We start from the raw sequence: 12,685 nt of genomic DNA on the forward strand, positions 1-12,685 counted from the left end.
TCAGTTTTAATTTCTTCTGGAACCAGGGTTTGCCCACTGGGTGGACATCTGGCTGAATTTTAAAATAGTCGGACCAAGAAATTTCTTGCTTCACTTGAGGTCATCTTCATGAATAAACATCTGTACCATATGATCATGCAAACTGTGATCAGCCCTCCCAAGATAAATAACCCCTTGAGAACTCAAGATGTCCATAGTTTAGCTTATACTAATGGGTGGAACAAGTCGCAACAATTCCTTTAGCTGTGACTCACCACTCCTGTAATGAGAGAGCATTCCAAGAATGGACGTGAAGGAGAAAATATGTTGGCATGTACAATATGACACAAGAAATAAAACATAGTGAGGGTTTGTTTTCTTTTCACTATATTTTTCTCAATTCTGGGTGTAGAAAAAGTCTTAGCTCTGCCCGGGTTCAGATAATCAGTGATATGCCTCCTCACACCGTGTGAATACATGAAATACTTTCAGAGTCAGCATTTTGATTTTGAATGCTAGCCAGCAGGTTACAGTGTTTGTTTCAAGGTGGTATGACAGTAAGAGAGTCCCCTGGGGTGTGGGTAGACTGTACTAGAAATTATATGTGTACGAAATTTGTATAAAATAGGAAATGTCAGGGTGAGCCCAAACTATAAAATGAAGTAATATTTGAAAAGACCCTTTTCCTAATTGAGATTTGACAAACCACATCTAGAAGAGGTGCTTTCTGAAACAGGAGAATTCCCTAGGATTCTGCATACCTCCCGAGGTGGGTGAGAAAGTTTGGAACCATGACCTCTGACCAGGAGGACTTAGGCCATCTCTGTTGGTCTGATCTGTTTCCCTCTTCAGGTAATTTTGTAAAGCCAGCTGTTTCACTTCCTCCTGCAGACTTGGCCTTCCCCTGGTCAGCTCTACAGTGAAACCCTATAGCTCCCTCAATCTCACGTCTCCAGGAAACTTGGGTCTAAAGTTGCAAAAGATGTAGCAGACAAAACCCCAGGCCTGAGTGAGAGTCAGTGAAGGAAGGGACACTTAAACTAGCCAGTAGAGATCTAAAATGCTGAACATATTCATTAGAAAATGTTACTTTTCCCCATTCAATAGCATTTATGAGGTAATTTGATATTAAGAAAAATGCACATCAAACCACGACATAAATAGCATCCTCTCTGTGTTTATGTTGAATAAATGTTCATTGTGTCATATATATATATATATATATATACATATATATATATATTTTTTTTCACATCTCTAGCAGTTTCAAGAGGTAGGTTTCTTGTGCTCTCACTGGTTTTTGGAAATGGGATTAATGAGAAACAGTTGGGGCAGCCCAGGGGGCTCAGCAGTTTAGCGGCGCCTTCAGCCCAGGGCCTGATCCTGGAGACTCCGGATTGAGTCCCACATCAGGCTCCCTGCATGGAGCCTGCTTCTCCCTCTGCCTGTGTCTCTGCCTCTCTCTCTCTCTCTCTCTCTCTCTCTCTCTCTCTCTCTCTGTCTCTCTTTAATAAATAAATAAATAAAAATCTTAAAATAATGAGAAACAGTTGGCCAGAGTTCTAGAGCCAGATAAGAGGAGGGCAAGGTTGAAAACTCAAAAAGCCCTTTGAATTTTTTATTCATTGTGTATACCTCCACCATCCCAGCTGGCCTCAAGCTAACCCCGACTTGTGCTCTGAGGTGGCTTTACTAACAGGTACGAGAAGGTTAATGTTCTTTGTGCAATATCCTTCTTATGAGTGTAAAGCTACTTTGCAGATTGCTGATGGCCCAGTAAAATCTTTGAAAGGTGGCTTCTTGGGAATGGCACTGGGCATCTTCTGGGTGCAAGGCTCTGGGGAAAATGTGAGGAATTCAGAGAAGTGTGATGCTTATTCTTTTGACACAGCCTCTAATCTGAAAGAGAAAGGGCATAATATTTCTACAGAATTAATACTAGTTAGATTAACAGGTTAACAGTATAATCAAAGGGGGCACCACATGCTGTGAATTCAGAGACAGGAAATCTTTTTGGGGTTGTGCTGGGCTGGGAAGGTTCATGGAGGAGCAGTTGTGCTGGATTGGAAGAAGAAATAGAGTTTAGGTGCACACAATGGGTTTTAGAGAATGGGCCCCAGCTGGGTCCATTGGGTCTAATGGATCTGCACAAACTTACTTGTTCCAGGTCTGTAGCTAGACTTCTGTGTCTGGAATGAAGAAGCCAAGTAGGAGAGGACAGGGAAGTCTGAGGTTAGACCACTTCTTAAAGTCTTCCTTTCTTGACTGTCATGTGATTGTCTAATTTTAATATTCTGATGGTTCGTAAGCACATCCTGAAAAATGGAGCCACTTGGTGATTTGTGAGCAGATGAGTAGCTCTGGACTCTAACTTGATCTCTTGACACATTCATTTTATTAATAGGGAAGCACTTTGGAGCTAAGGATGTCAAACCTCTTTATAAATAAAACCTAATCCTATCATAAACTCTTTCAAACTGGCAGGCAGTTGGTCTCACTCTGCTTACGGAATGACCTAGGAAGGTCAAGCAGCTTGTTCAAAGTCACACAGGAATCCTCTGGCACTTCTGTGCTCACTGGTCCCGCCTCCCCTGACATTTGGTGGTGTCTCACTTCGGTTGCTTTACAGAAATATTCACAGGGATGGGGGCATGAAGCCCTTGGGGCCCCTTCTATTTAATAATGAGGGCTTTCTCCATCTACTCTCATATCCCATGGAGGTCCTCAGCTGTAACCCCAAAAGACCCTTGTTAATTTTAATTTGGGGGTGGGGTAATTATACCCTTCTCTTTCAGGCTTAACCCTGGCTCTCACTGAAAGAGGTACCATTTTCGTGCTGTGGGTCTGTGCGTGCGCACACACACACACACACACACACACACCATCTGAATGAACTGGCATTCTCAGCACTTTTTGTGCCAAATGCCAGCCAGTATAGCAGGATTATCGGTGGCTTTCAATCTGCCTGAACTTTGAAGTGAGACACCAGACCCTTGCCAGCTTGATAAAATCACTCCATTGGTTGCCCTTTGAAGTTAGCTAATTGCTTAAAAAAAAAAAGTGAGATACTTTAAATGAAAACAGATTTTATTGCTTTGTTTGCTTTAGAAACTGAATGTTTGTCTTTCTTGAGTTTTTAAAGGAGAAAGATTATAATACCATAGTTAAGTGGATAAGGCTAGGGGGATCCATAGCTGGTGGTGACCAGCCTTTTCACTTATACATTATTTAAATGCATGAGACAGAGCCATCAAAAATACAGTTTTGCTTGTGTATTTTCCCAGTCGTGGCTAAACATAGAGTATTAATTTTTTCTACAACCTTCCTTGTCCCTACATTTTCTTCTACGTAAGACTCTACACGATTGAAAGGTATGAGCAACTTTTGTTATTGAAATTATCAAAATCACTCTCCGTAGCCGCCATTCATTGAGTTTTACTGTGTTCCAGGTCTTCTGCTAGCATTTGACTCCACATGATCTTACTTCATTTCCTCCTCAACTCTGTGAGGTCTGGAATTAGTAGTATTGACGGGGTTAAGTAATCTGTCAGAGGTTCTAATGGAGATAGGGCCCCACCTGAACCTCTTAGTTCTAGAAGCTGTGGCTTTAGTCACTATTGTATCTGGAAACAAAAGGAAAAGTGCTCTAGAGAGTTAACGGCGGCTATAGGTGCACTCTGGGCACAGAGATCCTGCTAGAAGGAAAACCGTCCTTGTTTTTGCTCTGTTGGTTCACATTGTCAGCAGGGCTGTTGAAGTTTGCTTATACCTCTCTTTTCTTCTTTCAACTTCACTTGTTTCTCTTCTTTTTACCTATTTCTTTCTCAATATTTTTGGTATTAGAGTATCATCTAAACTGGGGTGGGGGGTGGGGGGAGGGAGGCTGTTGGGAGGATCCATTTGAGTAAATTCAGCATATCCCAGTCACTCACCAGCAGCCTCATTGGCCGAGGTGGGCAGAATCATCCACAGCAACCCCTCCAGCTGCACCATCCCTTGCCTTTTGGGGCCCTGGAGCTCTCATGCTCTGCTGTCAGTTGGGGTTCAGTTCCTGATCCCCGAGCAGGCCTTGCGGAGGCAGTTCCAAGGAGGCAGAGTCATTTGCTGTCACATATGAGACTCGGCTGAATGACTTGGCTTATCACAGCACAGTGCCCATGGGATAAGGGGCTTTGGTCTCTTGTCATTTGGTTACCAGTTTCCTGTGAAGAGGACAGAGAATGTGCAGTCAGTCCCGGCCCTAAGAAAGCAAAGTAAAGTGCATTTCTGTACTTACAGAGGGAAAAGTATGTTTCATAGATGGAGCGTGGTGAAGTGGTTAAGAGCACGGACTCCAGAGCCAGACAGACCAGGTTTGAATTGTGGTCTGTTTAGCTTCCCTGTGTCTTAGTTTCCTATCTATAGAGTGGCAATAATAATGGTGCTTCCTTCAGAGAGTTCTTACTGAGGATCAGATGAATTCTTTAGCTGTAAAGCCCTTTGAGACCAGTGTCTGGGAGATAGGAAGCATTGCACAAGTGTTTTATCAAGTAGTACATAAAAAGTGGTAGGTGAACATCATTGTATTAGTAGACAGTGCTCTGATGGATGAAGCTCACCGAACTGCTTTTGGAACGATGCTCCTGACAGGGGAGCTTGCCATTTTAAAGAAGCATAGGAGAAATCTATTTGTATACTTGTCTTTTTGTAAAACGAACATGAGAGAAACTGTGTAGGAGGAAGAAGGAGGCCCCGGGGTGCCTTGATGTTTTTGACCAGGCCTACTGCAAAGACAGAGCTGCCATCATGTTGGGTGGGGAAGGCTTCTGGTAGAGCAGCTGTGGAGGGAACATAGCTGTTCAGTTATGGATACGGACCTTTGAGAGGCTTATTAAACATGGAAGGGAAGGTGCTCAGTGGGCACCAGAGTCAAAGGAGAAGCCAGGGCTGGACACATCTGCATGGGGGTCCCCGGCTATAGATGGGAGCTAAAGCCACATAGGGATTAAACTAGACCTAAGAGATAGGGCCCTGGGGGGTATTCTAGCTCCAGTGGAAAAGGCAAACCAGCTCTGCTTTTCCAGTGTGTTCTTTTCTTCATTCACTAGTGTAAATGAACTATCATGCTAGTGTATCCTTTGGAGAGATTATCATTTGAGCTCTCTAATGCTTGGACTTCAGAATCCATAGACTAGGGTCAGATATAACTTGACCTCTTCCTACCTTGGTGCCTTTCGGCAGGCTACTTAGACTTAATCATCTTGAGTCTCAGTTTCCTGGAGATGGGAACTGGTAGTAAAAATGCCCATCTCAGAAATTTGAGAGCTCAGTGAGTGCAGCTTTATCAATGCTATGAGGCTGTTAATTGCTTTATCACTGTAAAATTCTCACTGTTCAGGCTGGCATGTTGGAAGTGAGGAGCGGTGACAGCCCATACAGTTTTAAAACCCTTTGCATTTCCCCTGAACTGAAAGCCACATTTTAATTTAACCCATACTGCTGTGGTTTTTTTGGTTCTTCCTGAAGGTAAAAGAGGTCAACAAGGTACTGCAATAAATTTTGCACACATTTGTCAGCCACGTATGCTTTCTCTGTAATTGAAACTGCACCCAGAAATCAAGTCTGGCCTGTGTGTGTGTGGCATTTGGTTACATGAATCGCAGATACATAAGCATTCAGAGACCTGAAAACTGAAATACAGAGAAAATGGATATCTTGGCCTTGACAGCATTTCAATATTGTACACTATACATACACTAACCTCATATATGCCCTTCGTCCTGTGAGCCGGGTAAGAAGGCTCTCGCTTTTTTCTAGTAAACTAACTGATTCTCCCTCACTGTTCTATTTATTTATTTATTACTTACTTATTTATTTATTTATTTTATTTATTTATTTATTTTTTCCCTCACTGTTTTAAACTCTAACTGGACACTTGATTGGAAAATGCATCCAAGACACTTGACTTCACTCAAATAGTAAAAAGGATCCCTGTCAGACCTAAATAAGAATCCAGAGGCAGGGAGAATCAGATTCTGCAGTCTTTCTCTAGATTCTCTAATTAGCATGTCTGCTATGTTTGCATTTATGGTTTATATGCTTTGAACTTGTGGCTTTTCTCTTTTGCAAGAGTTACCGTCAGTGAGACATCCACCAAGAGAAATATAACTATTAGTGGTGGCAGGACCAAATACACATCACGATGTGGTTGGTTTCTAAATCCCTGCTAGAAATTTTTGAGAAAACTTCTCCAGATGGAGGTGGGTGGTGTGAGGACTGAAGCAGAAAAAATAATAGGAAAGAGCTTCCAGTGATTAAATTTTTCTTTCTGGTCTTTCAGGTTGAGGAAGTGAAGAGAATAGGCGTAAACGGTGGGAAATTTCCATCAACTTGGAAAAAACAATAGAATAAATAATTCTTGGCCACGAGGTGAGAGCCCAGAGAGTCACAAGGTCAAAGGATCCTGTCCCATTTGTCTGTGGTGACAACCTACCCCCCACTCCAAAAGGAACGCCTCACCCTTAAACAATGAAGTGTCCCTGGGAAGCTGAGCAAGATACATGCAAAGGGAATTTTTTTTTGTAATAATAAATTTATTTTTTATTGGTGTTCAATTTGCCAACATACAGAATAACACCCAGTGCTCATCCCATCAAGTGCCCCCCTCAGTGCCCACCACCCAGTCATCCCCACCCCCCCCCTGCCCTCCTCCCCTTCCACCACCCCTAGTTCGTTTCCCAGAGTTAGGAGTCTTCCATGTTCTGTCTCCCTTTCTGATATTTCCCACCCATTTCTTCTCCCTTCCCCTCTATTCCCTTTCACTATTATTTATATTCCCCAAATGAATGAGACCATATAATGTTTGTCCTTCTCCGATTGACTTAACTTCACTCAGCATAATACCCTCCAGTTCCATCCACGTGGAAGCAAATGGTGGGTATTTGTCGTTTCTAATGGCTGAGTAATATTCCATTGTATACATAAACCACATCTTCTTTATCCATTCATCTTTCGATGGACACCGAGGCTCCTCCACAGTTTGGCTATTGTGGACATGGCTGCTAGAAACATCGGGGTGCATGTGTCCCGGCGTTTCATTGCATCTGAATCTTTGGGGTAAATCCCCAACAGTGCAATTGCTGGGTCGTAGGGCAGATCTATTTTTAACTCTTTGAGGAACCTCCACACAGTTTTCCAGAGTGGCTGCACCAGTTCACATTCCCACCAACAGTGCAACATTCCCACCAACAGTGCAAGCAAAGGGAATTTTTATAAATCACATCATTTCAGAACTTCAGCAGTAGTTATACTTTTTTTTATATTTCCCAAGTTGTCTTTAGTGAGAGTGTGCTCCTTTTACTATAAAATATATACGTTAGAAAAAGAGATGCAAAAAAGGGAAATGAGGAGCGTGTAGGTGGGTGAGTTGTCACGATTTAAAGGTGCTGAGTTGCTTGCATTTTATGACAAGAATTATTCAGTTGTATAAGTGGCAACACTTCCTAACTTATCTGCTCTCTGAATTTACGATCTTCAAAAAAGTGTGGGTGTCAACAGTACCTGTCACCCATCAGGACCCAAGACCCCGCTCTAGGAGAGCAGAGTCAGCCCTCAGCCAACAGATGGTTACTTGACTCGTGCACTGTGCCAAGCCCATCCAGTGTGGCCGCATTCCTGGCTGCAGTCCCCAGCAGTTGGAGACACTCTCGTGCCCCTGCCTCCCCTGCCTCTGTCCACAAACACGAACTAGGCATGTTTCTTGTTTGTAAGGGGCCTGCTGCATGAGGACAATGTCACCATCAGCCTGGGGCTCTGCTGTAGTTGCTCCCCAAGAGGCCTGAGTTTAGCATTAGGCTGGCTTGTTTTGGTTTTTATGCCTGCGGTCTGTTTGTTGGAGGAAGAGAAAGGGGAGGGATTCTTAGAAAAGGGAAGGAGATATCCTTTGCGTTACTGAAAACGGAAATAAGGAATTATCAGTTCAGGGTCAGTGGAAGCCACAGTGCCTGGCTTCCTTCTGCTGTGCTCTTCTGGAATGATTTGGTTTTGTTTTGAACACTCTGAAAATGACATGAGCTAGACAGATTGTTCTAGGGTGGAGCTTTCAGCAGGGAGTCCAGGGAACCCTAGGGGATTCATGCAGGGAACTTTGGCAAAGGTGCCTGTGAGGTACCCAAAATTATAAATGCATTGCATGTATATTTATTGGAGATGAGGGTCTCTGGCTTAAATTATACACCCAACAGGTTCAGAGAGCCATACTTTTTTTTTTTTTTTTTTAAGTTAACCAGTTCTAGAGGGGAAATGGTCAAGTTTGAGTTGTACATCTTGGCCTTGATCCTAACTAGAGAACTGCTTCTAATGGATGACGTGCATACAGTGGAAGTATTGGTGTAAATGTAAAAGCATCAGAGGTGCGCCCATGGGAGCCCTTGCTGCAAAAAGGTGAGGAAGTTTTCATTTCTTCAAGTGCTGGAAAGCTGGAAATCTAAAAATGCACAATCCCTGCAGTTCTGTCTAATGCTTCCCATCCTCCTCTTTCTGTTGTCCTTGAGCTCACATTGAGCTGCCTTAACTCTGCATTAATGGAAGAGTTCGCTTGTTGAAGTGAACACCAGTATCTCTTTTACTTGGTCTTCCTCTGGGTTCTAAGCAAATTAGGTTGATATTGCGATGGTAGGTTGGATTTGGTGCAGGCCTTCATGATGGTGACGAGGGCAAGCATGGACAGTGACCTTCCGAGTAGCTGTTTATCTGGTGCCCTGCACACAAATGTTGACTTTCCCACCCTTGCTTCTTGTCTCTCCTCACATTGTACATTCTCTTTAGGTGACCTACTCCAAACCCATGGCCATCAATGACCTTTCCATCTGTGTTATTAATACTTATTTTTCATCTGAGTTCTTGGTCACTTTAATAGGCCCTAAGACATCTCAGTGTGCTTGTCCCAAAGGCCCATCAAAATCACTGGGTTTAAAACTGATGTCATCGTATCCCTACCACCCCCCAATCATTCTTCCCCATGAAGTCCTTCTGAAGGATGGTGGATGGCCAGAAACATACCTAGTTTTCTAGAGATCATTTTTCATCCACCTAGCACATCACTACTCCCTCAACCTAAGTAAGCTTCAAATAGACTTCATCCCATGTCTTGATGAGCTTTCATTTTAAGTGGCTCATAAAAAAAATCCCTCCTTTTTATCCTTTGTCTTGCAATGCCTGCTCACTGTAATTATTAGCCAGTCTTCCCACCCTCCAGTCTTTTCCCTCATTGCTTCCAGAATGATCTTTTTGAAATACGTTTGAATCATATCATTTTCTCTTTTAGAATTGTTTAATTGATCTTTGTTGCCCTTATAACAAAACCCAGCCTTCTTGGCGTAGCTTACAAGGCCCTGTGTGACCTGATTCCTAATCTTTCCAGCCTCTTGTCTTACTACCCTCCCGACTGATTTCTTCAGTCAAACTGAGCTGCTTGTATTTCAGAAAACGCAGCACGCTTTCATTTATCTCCTAGGCTGTATGAACATACCACCTTTTATTATAGCTGTTTTAAGTGAGGAAACTTATAAGAACTATTACACATCAAGGTTCTAAGTCATGTACAAAACACTCTAGCTCTGCATCACCCCATCCTTGCCCCCTGCCCTATTCCTAACGCCACCCCTGAATCTCAGGCCATCCCTGAACTTAAACCTCATTTCTTAGCCTCATCTTCATCTCAGGCCATGTCTTACTCTTATCTCCAGATCCAGCCCCATCTCTGATACATACATACTCCAGGGTTTGGGATCAGTGATGAATGATGATTCAAGAATGGGGCTGGGTGGGAGGGAAGTGTGGGGATGAACATAAGAGACAGGGATGTCTGTTGCACATATTTTTGGTACCAAACTGGTTTTGCATGGTAATGCACCTATTTAAACATGGTTAAGTAAAATGGCACCTTCTAATTAACCATGTTGCATTGTTCTGTTCTGTTGTTATAGATGCCATGTTGCCATCTTGAGATCTCCTTTTTCCTTGCCCCCAAGTAATTTCTGTTCATCTTTCAAGCCCCTGCCCAGGTATCACCTTCCCTCAGTTATTCTTCATGAACCCTAAGATTGGGCTAGGTGCCACTCCTCTGTGTGCTTATGGTGCTGTTGAATTCTTCTGGAGTAAGCTGATCACATTGTATTGTGATTATCTTTTTATTTGCCTGTCTGCCTCTCCAAGGCAAGGTCTGAGTCTTAGTCCTCTCTCTATCTATCTCTAGAATTTCACTAGAATATGGCTAGCAATAGGAGATGATGAAGAAATCTTAATGAAGAATGTATGAATGGATGATGTCCTGTGGCAGTCAGAATTCTAAGAACCTGCAAAATCTCAGTGAGCACAAATAACCCACAGTCCAAAAATATTTATTAGGTCACCTCTTCCATTTTCTCTGTATGTGGGAGAACATACCAGTACTAGTTCCTAGCTAGGTTTAGCCTTCCTCTGTTGGCTACCTCTTAGGCACCACCTCAGATTCTCTTAGCTCCACTTGCTTCTGGGTTTCTTTGCTGACCAGCCCTGCTGGACTATACCATTTTACCATCCAAGGCCATGTTGGGCTTACTCCCACCACTTTTGGACTCAGATAAAGCATCATCCTATAGGGTATAGGATCTAGCTTTCCTGTCTGCTGCTGAAGGAGCCAGACAGTATACCCCAAAAGTATGGGGGAAATTGGGTCACCACAGAATGCACTGTGGCCCAGTGGGGAACAAGAAATAGGCAGGAGATGGCAGATATCTTCCCTCTTAGAGCACTGCTCCCTTTGATGGAAACTTCTGGGAGGCTGCAGTCTCTACCAGCCTCTCTGGGGGTATCCAGTGTGACCAAGTGAGAAGTTTTGTTTCTTGTGAAGGTGTGACTGGTCCTACTCCACTTCATATTTGATTTCAGTGTCTCATTTCCTTTTCTAACTCCAGCCTCCCTGAGATTGCCATTAAGCACTGGTCTAGAAGCTTAGTTTCAGGCTCTGATGTCTAAGGAACCCAGCCTAAGACACATTCAAACCTACCATTATTTTCCTAGAGAAATAGGGGCCACTGTAGGTGGAAGAAGAGGGAGGAGCACTATAGATCAGATAGTCTCCAGTGTATGGATCTGACAGGGCTTAGCTGGGAATCTGAGCCTTCAGCCATGCATCCCCTGCCCTCCCTTCCCATGCAGCATTGGCTGCCCTCATTTAGGGGAACTGGACAGATGAGTCCATTAGTAGTAAAAGACCCATCATTTGAAGCATGTGGATCTGGTCCCTGTGTAGGCTGGCCATCTGTTCCATGATTTCCTGTTTTTAAAAATCTTTCTAACAACAAAAAAATTGGGGATCTCTGGGTGGCTCAGTGGTTTAGCGCCTGCCTTTGGCCCAGGGTGTGATCTTGGAGTCCCAGGATCAAGTCCCGCATCGGGCTCCCTGCATGGAGCCTGCTTCTCCCTCTGCCTGTGTCTCTGCTTCTCTCTCTCTGTTTCTCATGAATAAATAAATAAAATCTTAAAAAAAATAAAATACATTAAAAAATTAAATATATCTTTGGATGTCAGTGATGCAGCAGAATATTATATGGCTGAGAAAATTGATCCAGTGAGGATGTATGTTATATTCTGAGTTTAAAGCCGAGCTTCACCACTTACTGCTTGTGTGGCTTTGAGAAAGCTGATGCAAGTTTCAGTTTCCTCGTCCGGACGTAGGCATTAACAAGAGCACTCTCCCGGAGTGGCTGCAAAGATCAGATGAGATAATGCACAGAGGCCCTCAGCACAGAGCCCTGTAGAGTAAGCTGCCAGAAGCTATTTGCTAGAGTTATTACTATTCTGTCTTTAAAGTACAGCTTGAGAGTGATAGTTAATTTCTGTATAGGAAACAAATTTAAGGGGATATTTTTTAGCCCTTCAAGGTTTTATTTGGTTTCCAAGAGGTGTTTTCTTGGTAAATCTCAGGCCAGTTGTAATCTTGCTAAAACAGGTGGGAAGACACACTAAAATCCTTCCACAGAAGCAGCGTTTACCTGTTACATATTTTATTTTGTTGGACGTGTGAGAATCACATATGGTATGAGACAAGTTGAATCTTTTTCTGGTCTTTCGGGTATTGTCAAGGTTGCAAATAAGTTTCTATTAATCCCAAATTAATGAATTTGTGGAAACAAAAGCAGAAAGGTTTTACAACTGTGCTGTGTTCGTTCAGAGAATTTGCGGCAGGGAAGATCCCAGGAAATAGCCTGTTGTTCCTTATCTGGGTGAGTTTCAGTTTGTGCCAGGTGAGAAGAAACGTGCTTCTGAATTTCATGGAAGCTGGTAATGGGGATTAACAGTGTGTACACTGGTGATTTTTTGCCTTCCTCTACAAAGTTGTATGAAGAGTCATTAAACTTTAAACTGTAATCACGGTTTGTTATTAACTGTTTACAATGGGGCTTCGAGTCTAGCTGCTTTTTTCTGTTCCACAAACACTTGTCGCTTTCCTTGCGTGTACCTGGCCTTGAGCTTTGGGAATAAGGTTGACAAAGGGCAGAGACCATCCCTCCAGGAGCTGACACTCCAGTTAATCTTCTTAGGGTCAGCAGTGACCATGCAAGCACCCATAATGTCTCTCCACAACATTAGACACTAGAGAAACCTACCTTCTGGAGAGTTCTCTTGCTTTCATGAACCCAGAGACCTCTGGTTTTCCTCTTAGTTCTCTTGCTGTCCAGCTCTC

At 43.1% G+C, this 12,685-nt stretch overlaps 1 protein-coding gene across 4 annotated transcripts in view; it reads left to right on the forward strand.

Moving 5' to 3' along the window:
• STON2 (stonin 2) overlaps positions 1 to 12,685 on the forward strand; it is a 145,539-nt gene that overhangs the window by 3,842 nt on the left and 129,012 nt on the right. For 2 of the 4 annotated variants that reach the window (XM_055303652.1, XM_055303651.1), the window contains exon 2: positions 6,299 to 6,387. The exons of the other annotated variants lie outside the window; for them this stretch is intronic. The gene's annotated coding sequence lies outside the window, so the exon portion shown is untranslated. The remainder of the gene's footprint in view (positions 1 to 6,298; positions 6,388 to 12,685) is intronic. 4 annotated transcript variants of the gene reach the window in all.

The sequence above is a fragment of the Nyctereutes procyonoides genome, unplaced genomic scaffold (assembly GCF_905146905.1).
Source record: "Nyctereutes procyonoides isolate TBG_1078 unplaced genomic scaffold, NYPRO_anot_genome, whole genome shotgun sequence".
In the NCBI taxonomy this organism is placed as follows: domain Eukaryota; kingdom Metazoa; phylum Chordata; class Mammalia; order Carnivora; family Canidae; genus Nyctereutes; species Nyctereutes procyonoides.